The sequence below is a fragment of the Poecilia reticulata genome, chromosome 15 (genome assembly GCF_904066995.2).
Source record: "Poecilia reticulata chromosome 15, P_reticulata-male-v2, whole genome shotgun sequence".
NCBI classification, from domain to species: domain Eukaryota; kingdom Metazoa; phylum Chordata; class Actinopteri; order Cyprinodontiformes; family Poeciliidae; genus Poecilia; species Poecilia reticulata.
In genome coordinates, this window is record NC_088844.1 from 17,426,079 (window position 1) to 17,438,854 (window position 12,776).

A 12,776-nucleotide genomic window follows, 5' to 3' on the forward strand; every position below is an offset into this window, starting at 1 on the left:
AAAGCTAAGGATGGCCCATAGTAACATCACTCATATTACAAGTACTGAATGCATCTCACATCCTGCATGACTGTCAAAACTACATCCTCTTTTTGGAATGATGATCTAAAAGAAAACACAGAGACAGAAGGGATAAACGACCATTCACATATATACCTAAGGGCAATTTAAGCTCTCCAATTAACCAAATACTTAATCTTGTGGATAGTGAGAGGAATCTGGTTTTGCTGGAAATAACCCATGCACAAAGAGAATTTGCAGCTCCATGTAGAAAGTTTGAGTCGATTAAACAGTTATTTGACCTGCTCGTGTCCTGAAGTACAGTACTGCAAATTTGGCCGCGTTGGCGACACATTCCAATTTAGAAGGGTTAATATTAATATTAATATTAGCCTTTATTGTCTTTATCTTTTTCTCTCAGGTCAGTGCACTGCCTTGCACAGCATGCTAACATTAGCATTTTGGCTAATTTTAGCTTATGCACTAATTTTAACATGAATCACCATTCAGTAATTTTAACATACTGAATGGTGCAAGTCCATGTTAGCCAACATGATTTTGATTATCCACATGCTATTGACTTTACTTTAGCTAAACTTGGCATTGGTGCTAATTTTTAGCATCAGAACGCTGGGTCACACTTTGGCAGGCCCCGGTTAAATTTCTTCAGATATTTTCTAGTTTTTGAAGTATGATCCAACTAAATGACAAGGCTGTTACAGTTTCACCAGCAGATGTCACTAGTGAGTGATGAATGAAACATCGAGTAATGAACCTTTTTGCAAAGCAAAGGGTTGGAAAGCTTCATTGCTTCATGAGGCTTCATTTGCCCATCACTAGTGACAGCTGTTTATTACAGATCGGACTAGATTTCCTGGAGTTCCCAATGTTGTGGGGATAGTTTCACCTTTCTTGTTCCAGCTTGAATTAGCACCATTGCACAAAGTATAGTGTATTTTTAAGATTTAATTTGGTATTTCTAAGACTGCTTGTATTTAGAGACGGTTGCATATTTCTCAAAAGAAACTTTATACCTTGACAGAGTAATTTAATCCAAGCCTACCATAAATCTCAGGTACCTTGTGACCACATTATTCACACACTCTTAAAAGCTTGAACAGGTCATGTATTTGGTGTCTGCAAGTAACAGATAAAACCTCCAAGAAAGCAACAGAGGAATTGGGAAACTACAGAAATGCATCCTGGCACTCAGTACAATCCCAAGGTCAGTCCCCTGACCTTGAGCCATGAGCCAAACTGTGGCATGAATATTAATTGAACAAATGTCTGGGAACCCTGGACAAAGGTGTGTGTCTGCATATATTACAGAGATAGCATCTAAAATCTATCAAAACTGCAATATAACTGCAAATCGGTGCTGACTTGAGCTTTTTATGCAGCACTTTGTTTTCTTTTAAAAGGAAAGTTCAAAACATGTAATTGTCGCTCGTGGAAGAGAGCGGAAAATAAGCAGAAAAATATTCCACATCGGCAGAAATGATAAAGTAAAAAGTATTAACTGAAATAACTGTCTACGTAGAAAGCGTCCCTTCTTGTTAAGTAGTGTTTAACAACACTTCAAAACACATAAATGACACTTTGTCTTATTATTCACAGCAGCTAGCGACCTCCAACACTGAGCTGACAGCTTTTCCTCGGTAACGCAGCCGGCACAGGCCGAGGAAATGATTGATGACATCCAACGAGATTCAGCAATATACAGACATGCTCACCAAAAACACTTGCACGCACAAACTCTCTACACATACACTGTCAGTTCTGGACAAATGGGCAGTCATTTGAAATCAATGGAAACAATCCATAATTTTAATTACAGTTAGATTATTCATTATGTTTAATTTAGAGATCTTTGAAGTGAGCATCCTGCAGTGTAAAAAGTCCTAATGCTTGAAAACCTTGGAATGAAGCCATCACACATCTAATAGGTCAGTACGTCAAAGGTTTAAATTAAACAGATTTAACCTTTCACTCTCTTTCAGGATTTTAATATCTGCCAAAGTGGAACTCTCTTATTCTAAATGTTAGGGCTTGAAAAGATTTATGAATTAAATCTTTTTATGACCGACCCCTCTTATTTTTCTCAGTTTAATAAAACTAACACCAAAAAATGTTAACGTTATGTCACATTGCAATAGACTGAAGACGAAACAATTTTTCAAACACAGATCTTTCTCCTTGCATAACACTGAACTGATGTTTTGCCCCAATGTTTTGTCACACAAGTCAAAATGATCATGACAGTCATGTAATTTTATTAACATTTTTCACTGCTTTACACAACTATCAACTTGAGTGGTGGGGATGTCATCTGTTTACATGGTTGATGTTTTCTTTTTAATTTTTATTATCGAAGGCCTGTTTTGTGCCGTTAAGGTTTCAGCTTTTGTTCCCAGACTGAAACCTGAAAATGAATGTAAGATGCACATAACTTATGGGGGATAAGGTCATTTTGAGAGCTGTAGCTTATTCTTTATCAACAACTTTTGTCATAATCCCCTGGAATTTTATTTTCAATCTAGATTCATGAGTAACTTAATTTAGTTTTGATCAATTTCTACAGTGAAAACTATGACTTACAAGTACTTATTGTTAAGTTTCCTATAACTAAATGATGTTTTCGCAGTTCCTGGACCATCAAATCATCTGCATCCGATGCCTCTTAATGAAACACAGGCTGCAAATGGTAATACAAGCACAACAGATGCATTTACAAAACATTTCTTGTAACTTTTGTTTCAGTATTCTGGATATGTCTTGTTAAACCACACAGAATTGCTTCATTGCTGTACCTGTCTGTTTACTGGTGGTAGACAAGGAGATGGAGACAAAAAGATACGAGAGAAGCGGACATTGAAGCACAGTTTATTTTGACCAGTAGAGACAGTAGTAAGTCACAGTTTGCACTTAAATGTAGGTTTTTTTCCTCCGTCAAACTCTGGTCATTTTCTCCTTTATAAATTTTAGCACGTCCCTGAATTAAACCTGCTGCAACTACAACCCAAACCATCTGTTCTCGGTCTACATTTTTCCTTTAATATCTCATAATTTTTTTTCAGTGACACCTCCATCTCTTTATGTTAGCCGAGCGTACATTATGGCACCAACCTTTAAACTGAGAATTGTTTGACCTTTGCATAACGTGAACAGATTCCCCTTTTGCAAGGCTAAATTTTCTCCTCAGGGAAATTCACCAGTGTGTGATGGTTCTTGTGTGATTGCTTGCTCCCACCTCAAGCAAAGAAAAACTGCACAATTCCAAACATGTAGTCTGTGTGTATTTGTGGACTCATATGATCAAAATTATACAAAATTTGATTAATACACCTAAAATAAAGGCTGGGAAATTTGCCAATTTCATATTTTCATAATTTTGCACAGATGCACTGGAGATACACAGCCCCATATGCTCCTTTGCAGCTGGCTGACAATAAAAACACTGAGCTGGTGCCAGAACTTTAAAACTGCCCTAGCATGGCAATTACTGTATGCTCAGAGATCTTTTGTTGCCATTTTTTGTTGAAAAGAAGCATTTTTGAAGGTATTTTATTCATGAGGCTGACTAACAGAAAATGCCAAAAGACATTAAAAAGTCCCAATGCAGCTTGTGCTATAGAGCAGTAGCTAGTTGAGTAGCACAGGCACTTGTTGACATAATCGTATGAAGCAGCGAATCATCTGGAGCATCACCGACTTTGTCACAGAGCAGCTGCTTGGTGTGAGAACACTAACAAGAAGAGATGCAGTGTCCTGCTTTATTTTACTGCTGTTTAGCTCATCAGTATCATAGCAGATGTCTATGTTAATACAAAAAGGAAGAAAATTTATAGTTGGTCATTTTCTTTCTTCTTTGTAATAGTACTCCTTGGCAACAAAGTCCATTCTTCCTTAATTGATGCTAAATTTGTGCCAAAAATGCCTGTATGGGTTAAGCAGCAAAGTTGGGTGTTTTCGCTATCCCTGTGAAAACCTTGCCAAATCTTCCACCACCAATACCAAAGAGGGTTTTTTTGTGTGTGTGGGAGAAGTATGATGATGTGGGGCAGCATCTACATCTCTGAAACAGACTTGTTATCAATGGAAGGAATCCCGGTGCCGAGACGCGTCACACGAGACACCCCAACTAGTCGTAATCCCTTATAAACTCTCTTACCGACTGTCTTCCAAGATGGGTTGCTGGCAACAAACTGTTGGTGGAGGAATGTGAAGCTATCCCACAGCAGTGACCAACATGAGGTCGCAGTGCCATGCTCTTGTGGCTGTACAAGGTTCTCTGAAGCACTGCTAAAATCCCTAATTACTGAAATTTTGGTACGTGTTCTTTCTTCAAAATCAAGCCACTCAATCCATCAAAAGACATCAAACAGACACTAGCAGAAATAGTTGTTTGATTTAAGTAGAGTCGACTTTAAGTTTTTTCAAGCACACAACATACTCTATTCCAAAATACTTTTTTTCCTAAAGATGTGACCCTTTTTAGATACTTTCCAACAGTTAAATAATTACTGATGAGATGTAATGCTTACAAACTCCCCAAAAATTCCTGACTTTTGTGCTAGGTAAATTTACATAGCAGTCATTAAGAACCACTTGGCACACTGCATTTTTCTAATTGTGAGTATAAAAACTGACTTGGATAGGATTTCATTTGGGTATCACCAAACAGCAACTTAGCAAACTGAAAGTCTCTATTAGTAAGTTGTGGCCCTATTAATAAAAGGTGAAGCTTAAAAAAAAGGGGAAAAAGGTCCCGCTGCATGCTATTTAGGTTCTTAGGATGACACGCGGGGTCATTTGCTGTCTCACTGAGCATTTAAAACCCATGATAGCCTTTGACAGATGTCAGTTGGGTTACTGCTACCAACGTCACCTTTTGCCCGAAGGGCGACACCCTCAGAGGGAGCGTGGCACATGTGTGCAGAGTCCTGTCATAACTTGCCCATCATCTGGGAGATGAATTTGAGACAGTGTGGGTGTTCAAGAACTTCTTGCTTTTTTCTGTTTCCCGTGTGTAGCACATAGTTTAGTTTTCTTTTAGTTTTTATTCGACTGTATTGAGGAAAATCAGACAGCAAAGGAGCTTGTATCAATTATTTATGAGTCCAGAGTGGATGTTTTCTCTAACTCGCTCACTTGACTGTTTTTGAGTTTGTCCCTGTGTTCCTGGCTTTTTTGCTGTCTTCTTAGTTCCTGACAAGTGTTCTTAGGGGAACATTTCTGTCAACATCTATATTGTTTGGTTTATCAGAAATCTATTTTGAATGACAATGCAAATTTACATAACAGAAAAAGATAACCTGAGTTAATTCAAAAACTGTGTATGTTTGGTTTTTTTTTCAAACGCTAAGGTAAAAAGAAGGTATCTAAACCCACCTAACTTATGAAAAAGTTATTTTCACATAAACCAAATAATCGTTTGTCATGGCTGGCAGCACAGGCAGTCCACCAAACATTTGCGATGACTGGGGAGACATTTACATCACTGGGGGAGAAGTTTTACCAGCAGCAACTGAGATTTTCTGCCTGCGAAATAACTCTGTTTTATATGTTGGGCTTTGTTAGGTGCAACTTCTGTGTAGGACATTGGCAGAAACTATACAAAACTTTAAATGAGACAGACTAATGTAAACCGAAATCATCCATGTGTAAAATAAGCAACTCATTTTGAGTTCTCAAGATTTTCTCAGTAACCAGGTCTGAAATGCAAAATTGTGAATTTCAGCAAGACAACAACTGACATACATCCTGCTACAAGTCGATTTATGAAGTCAATAAATTTACATTTAAAGGCTTCGCTTACCCATGAAATATTAAACTCTATTTCCTGTTTTGCTACATTTATTTTGACCTTGGGCCAAATTTCAAAACCAAAAGAAACATCTTATATGAATTATAATATTTTCTTTTCTTAGCGACAGGTGAGGTTAAAAATGGTCATTGTGGTTTGTTGTACATTGCTAAAATAACTCCACAACATTATGAATAACATGTTTGTTGTCATAACATTCACTGGGTTTTAATTGATATTGCGAATATAAAACATGTTTTTTCTTTTTTGTTTTACTTTAGAGGAAAATAGTTGTTCTTCTTTACAGCACACATAATGAACTGGTCAACATCCCATTTCATAATCAGTTTTGTTGCATCATTAAAGTTTCATTTTTAAAGCAGTATGTGCCTCTGAGGCTCTGGATTTACTGAAAAACCTGCAGCCAAAAAAAACTTTTAATGCTTTTTGTTAATTTTTCCTTTGGGAAATCAAACTATTGAATTTTAATTGTTAAAAACTTTACTTAAAAACTGGCCAAAAATAATTTTGCTGTGGTTCAAAATGTATCATAGGAAGAGTTTCCAAAAGGTGGATGCCAGAACTATGGCTGGACGTGGAATTGAAACCCAGGGGCAATAAAAAGTTTATTAAAACATTAAGTGAATGTGGAAATGGTGTAATGTCTCAGAAATCATCACACTCAGCATTTCTCTACAAGAGAGGCAAGAAGTTAAGACAGTTTTGAAAAGAGATCTGAATTACCCCTGGATTTAGGGTTAGGGTTTGCTCGAGGGGAGCAAGATGGAAGAATTATTCCACAGAAAGCAGACATTTAAATCTAAAGTCTGGGTGTTTTTTTGTTTTTTCTTGACTTCAAACCATCCAGTGGTCAAAATAACCAACAAAGATCCATGATGAAAAAAAACAACAGTAGGGCTCAGATCAGAGGCACATAAAATCAGACATAGATTCAGAAAACTTACTAATCCAACAGAGCAGGGAAATCATGAAGACAAGACAATCAGTTTGATACTCACTGCAGAAGGGGTTTCAATACCTGAGCTCTGAGATGCAGTGAATGAGGTGATGTGATCCAGCAGGGAGAGGGCAGATCAGCCCGACAGACATGTTCTGAATGCATAGGAATCTTTGAATTTCTAAATGAATTCAAAGATCTCTTTATAACCATGCTTTTTGACCACATAGAACCAGTTTATCAAAACACTTCACTCTAGCAAGTCCCGATATGCAGAGTCCTCACATTTATCCGTCTCTAAATAATAAAAAGCTGAATGACATAATCTTTCCAAGGACCACAATTGAGTTAAGATATGTTTAAACAGCAACACAATGTCATGTTTGTCTAACCACGTGTTTGCGTATTCTTTGTACAGCACAGTATTCTTTAAATACTGCAGATTAACATGTTTAGATCACACACTGACACCATTTCACATAGCTGAAGCGTTTGTGCTACTTACTATAACATTTAATATGTTTTACATCAGTGTTTCTCAGTCCAGGCCCTCGGGATCCACAATCTTTCATGTTTTAGATGTGTCTCTGCTCTGCTACACCTAGTTCAAATGATTGCATCAGCTCCTCAACACGCCACCAAGAGCTGCAGAAGCCTGTTGATCACTTGTTCGTTTAAGTCAGGCATGTGGCAGCAGGGAAACACCCAGAATGTGCAGGATGCTGGGTCCTGAGCATCAGGGCTGAGGAACCTTATTTTACAAAAATAAAACAATAATTTTGCTGAATGAAAACCAAGTAAACAGTGTTACTCATTCTACATAATTAAAATAATCAATAAGAAGTGCTGAGTGGGTGTTGTTTATACTTTCTACGAATTTGTCTCAGACCTCCCTGAAGAATTAAAGCCTGCTGCGTTTTTTTCACAGAGGGAAAAAAAAAAGCAAATCAGGACCTTTGACATTTTCCACCACGAGTCCCATCTCTGAGCTAATCTTATGCCCGTGCAACCGGTACACATTCCTAGATGTCTATATCTTTTACATCTGGTCATGGCTCTGTTCCAGCAAGCAATGTTTGAGATTGACCTTTAGCATCCCTTCAAGCAGGGAAGATTTGCAGCGCTCTGGGACACAGAGGAAGGATTAATCTAAACACAATCGCAAGTAATTTCATGCTAGATTATAGAATGTCATTGTATGCGTCTTTACCTAATCCAAATTTTTCTCCGCGGCGGTGAAGAGTGAGGAGCGTCGGATGCCCCCGTGGAGGGTTACGTAGGGTAGATCATTATGTAACGCCGGCACCTTCGAGTACAAACCCGTGTGCATGAGCATTCACTTACATGTGCTTGAACATGTGTCGTTGTTCTGCGGCGCCCTTTGGACGCTCGTTGTTGTGTTAGTAAAATACTGTATCATATGTACTGTAAATTATGTGCCTGTTTGTGCAAGTGCGCAGGTGTGCCCCAGCAATCTAATCCCCTAGAGAGACCTCTACGAGGGTCTGATTTATTTGTGGAGTAGATTCATCTTGTGGATGGAACATCTGCCTCTCCGCCTGGGGTTGCCGTGCACCCTCCGAATCAGTTGGCTGCGCGAGAGCAACGAGTATGCACGTCTGCTCCCCTATGCCCACAAAGTGAAAGCCTTGCCTAATAATACGCAGACGTACAATCTGTCTAATCTCAAACAGTTTAATTGAAGGGGCGGGTTTAAACATTGCTCATTAATATGCACTAAATATAGAAGCAACTGCCTGCAATCCAACAAATAGTGTGCATAATGACATGGCTTAATCCTGCAGAATCTTCTGAGCATTAACAGGTCATCTCGGAGGGGGAATTTATTTCCTCTTGCCTGATATTCCCCCGATTCTAATTTACAGTGAATTGTTGTGTTATTGTGTTGGAATGCGGGTGAGTGTGTGTGTGTGTGCATGCGTGCGGTTGTGTGTTGCTCTGAGTGCTGTTACTTGTTGCTTGGGGGATGTTTTCTGACATGTTTCTTGTGCTGTCAGAGCATATTGTGTGTGAGTGATTACCTGTCATCTCTTGCCTTGAGCTCTGCTTACTCTCCGATCTCTACTGTTGTTGCTTTTCCATTCTCTGCTCCCAGTCTTTCACTTTGTCTCTTTGGCTCTCCCCCCCATCCTCTTTTCATTCTTTTCTTTGCACCTTAGTGTCTTACTCAAAAGGTGGTATCGGGGTTTTGAGTTTGTTTACTTTCTTTGAGCTGTTTATTTACTTTTTCATTTCATTTTTTTCCGGAAGGCATTTGACCGTAAAACAACCGTGTTTGTCTTTGTGAGATTTTTGTCAGGCCTAGCTGCAGTTTCCATTTGTAAGACATGTAACAGTCAGAGGTTCTGAGATGATGATATGCCTGCTGGCGGTGTCTTACTGTACGCACTATCACTTTGGAAAATAGCCAGTTCTGTGTAAAGTTGCAGCATTTTATATGTAATATCTTTTCCATTCCCTTCACGATCTGCACACAGGATGGTGGTATCGACAGTGTTGTGAGAAAGTATTTGAAAACATGAAAGAGAGCCCAGGAGTGGGCAGCTTACCAAAATTACTCCAGTCCTCCCTTGCCTCAGTTAGGATCAGTGTGCACGATTCAACAATAAGAATGAGACGAGGCAAACTCTCTTAGAACAATCCAAAGAACAGTTTGGAGGTAAAAACCAATCCTGACAAAAATTTCAAAATGAAAACATCATAAACAAATCAGGGTTGTAATGGATTCTGCCTGCTTTGCTGATTGAGGACCAAGATGATCTGCCATAACTGATGGAGCCATGAAAAAGAGAATCTTTGATTTTATATATATAATTATCTTGAGAGAGTGGTGTCCAAAGTCAGTCTTCAAAAGCTTCCCTTCAACAAATCTGAGTCAAATGATGGTTCATAATTAGTCCTCTGCAAAATGTTAACATGCTGATGAGGTAGTTGGGCCGTTTGAATAACCTTGCTAGAGCAGAGTCACATAGCCAGGCACTAAAACAGGACAATGACCTTTGATGACTAACGCTGGACACCCACATCTTAAGTTCAAGTGCACTTGGGATCATACCTGGCTGCACACCAGCAAGTTCACTTTGCATTGCTGAAGAAATAAAAACAGAAGGACGATTTTGGAGTGGCCTGATTAAAGCTTGGGTTTAGAGCCTATACTGTGGGACGCCTTTGAATGGGTTGTTCAAGATCAGACACCTGACCATGAGGCTAAATTAAAAGTATTAGAAAAGACGATTGTGCCCAATTACCCCAAGAACCCTGCCAATGTTATCATTGCCAGTTATCACAGACATTGTTGGCAGATGTTGCTGCCTGAACTAGCACATCCAGTTGTTGAGTCCAAGAGCAATTCCTTTAAACATAGAGTCAGGTTGGTTTGGATAGCTTTTTCTCCTATTGAAAAAAAATAATCATTATGTAAAATCAGCATTCTGTATTTTCTCAATTTATCTGTACCTAATGTTAAAACTTGCTTAATGATCTGAAAAGCTGAAGTGTTGCATAAGAGCAAAAACAAACAAAATCTATAAGGATGTAAATGTATTTTTTTCTTGGCACCATAGGAGATGTGAGCATGGATTATGATTCATTTGATTATTTTTGCTCATACTCTGTACTGGTCCCTCTTCTACCTCTCATGGCACATCTTTGGCTTTGACTGAGCTGCCCAAGCTTCCCATTGAATCTGCATTATGAGAACAAATGACTTCAGCTTTGCCTCCCTAATCAGACATAAATATCTCCACCTAATTGGTGGCAATGCAGTGCTTTTGTGTATTGATTGTGATGACATTCCCTGACTACAACAGTGTTCCCACAAATCTCTGCCTAATGGTTGCTTTGATTAAGTCTGAATCTCATTACTGTGAGCTTAAGAGTTTCTGCATGTAGTCTCTGTGGTATTATGAGTGTGGAATGGGCAATATAGGAAATGGTAATGCGCAAAAGGCGCCTATAAAATAAATGTGATGTGTGTAATGTGCATCTCTATTTGTGCTTTTAAAGTTTAGGAGTGCTTTGAGGGTTCATCGCTATATCAAGGTCAGCACCAAAAACTTCATGGTTTAAACTTAACTTTTACTGCTTTTAAAGTTTGTTGATGATTGTAGCTTAAAAATCTAAAGAAAACCCCAAGTTGTTCTGAACAGAATTGGATTGAAAGCATCAACAATGCCAATTAATTTGCAACCGACAAACTCCCTTAATGTTGTCGAGAAGTCAAATTTTCTGTGCTGCTGAATACAACAAGAGCGAGTAAAAGTAGTTTAGCATGTAAAGAAAAACATTTTTTTATTCCTCTGTTTGCTTTGGGTCAGCGCTGCTCCCGCCTGCCTCCTGTCAGCGTTTGGGTCCTGTCACTTTAAAAACATCATGGAGAAACGAATTGGCACAAGCAGAGTTTTTATATCTGGAGGATCTTAATCAAAAACACCTACTGCAGCTACCTCTATCTAAGAAACAACAGAAGCTTTTTCACAAAAGTTTTGGGAACATTTCAGACTGTGTGCTTCCTCTGTTTGCAATGTGTGACCCTGAGGACATGCAGCTTTTTTGATGTAACAATTTGACTCCACAATATAATTAGTATTTGTTGGGTTTGAAGATCCAAGTTATGACACGAACCACCAGGCCTACAGATGCATGTTTCGCATGAGGTAGCTATTCACATTGATTAAAGAAATTCATTTACACAGTGAGCTTTTATACACCAAAGAACAATGCAATATAGTGAGACTTAAAATATTCTTTACTTTTGCTACTGCATGACTAATATTTTAGGCAGTCTGAGTTTTCAATCAGAACTAATGTGTGCTGGTATCAGTTTTGTTAAACAATTAATTCATCAGTTAATTGTTTAATAATAACATACAACAAAATTAAACTGCCTTTTCCATACCTGTGTCAGATTACTGTGGAGAAATCCTTCATTCAAAACCGTGCATATATGTTACTGAAAAAACAATGACAGTGACCATAAACACCTAAACCCAGTCTAACTGTGTTTCTCTTTAGACTACAGAGAGATGAAACACCGAGCTGGTTGTTAGGTGACAGCAGTGGGGTGAGCTCCAGGGAAGTGTGACTGTTTGATGATACCGCTGCCCAGTGGGAGGACACAGCAGGACAGCTGAGACAGCTTGACTCTGGCACCACTCTTCCTCAGCAGATGCAGAGATGAATACCAATTATCTGATTTATATGGGCAGCTAGCAAATACCAAATAGATGGAACAAATGAAATTACTGTTGATCCTTCACAGTCAAACAAAGCATTGCAAAAATATTGACTGCAGGTATTTGTAATTGGTTTGAATAATCATTTGGTACTAGACACACACACACGCACAGGCGCGCACACGCACACACGCACACACACACACACACGCACACACACGCACACACACACGCACACACACACACACACACACACACACACACACATATGCATGCAAAATACTTTGTTGGATTAAAAAAAAAGAAATTAGATTTGAGGCTATGATTTTCCTCCATTCACACAATAGGAGTGGAATCTGTTTTCTGTTAACATTGGTCACATGAATTAAAATGGTGGGATAGCATATTAAAGAAACCTGTCTCAACCAATAATGTCTAATCATTTAACAATCATTTAACAATCTGACTACTTCTGAACAATATATTTAAGCACAAACACGCTGTCCCTGTAGGAGTTCACACAGCAGCTCACATTTATGTGTTATTTCATAAATATCCAATATTTTAGGTTGCATTACCAGATATTTAAGAAAGCTAAACAAAAAAAAATCAATGATACAGTGGAAAGTCAAAGCCGATGTTGAAAATTTTAAACAACTGAAAATTGCTAACACTAAAAATCATACTATTTGCTGTCTTTTTATCCTCTTGATCTAAAAGTGTGACTTTTACTAAAGTTTTGGACATTTATCTAACACGCTTAAGATTTTTTTGCAGTGTTTATGATTCACTAAAGGAAGGTCAAACTTCTCAACGT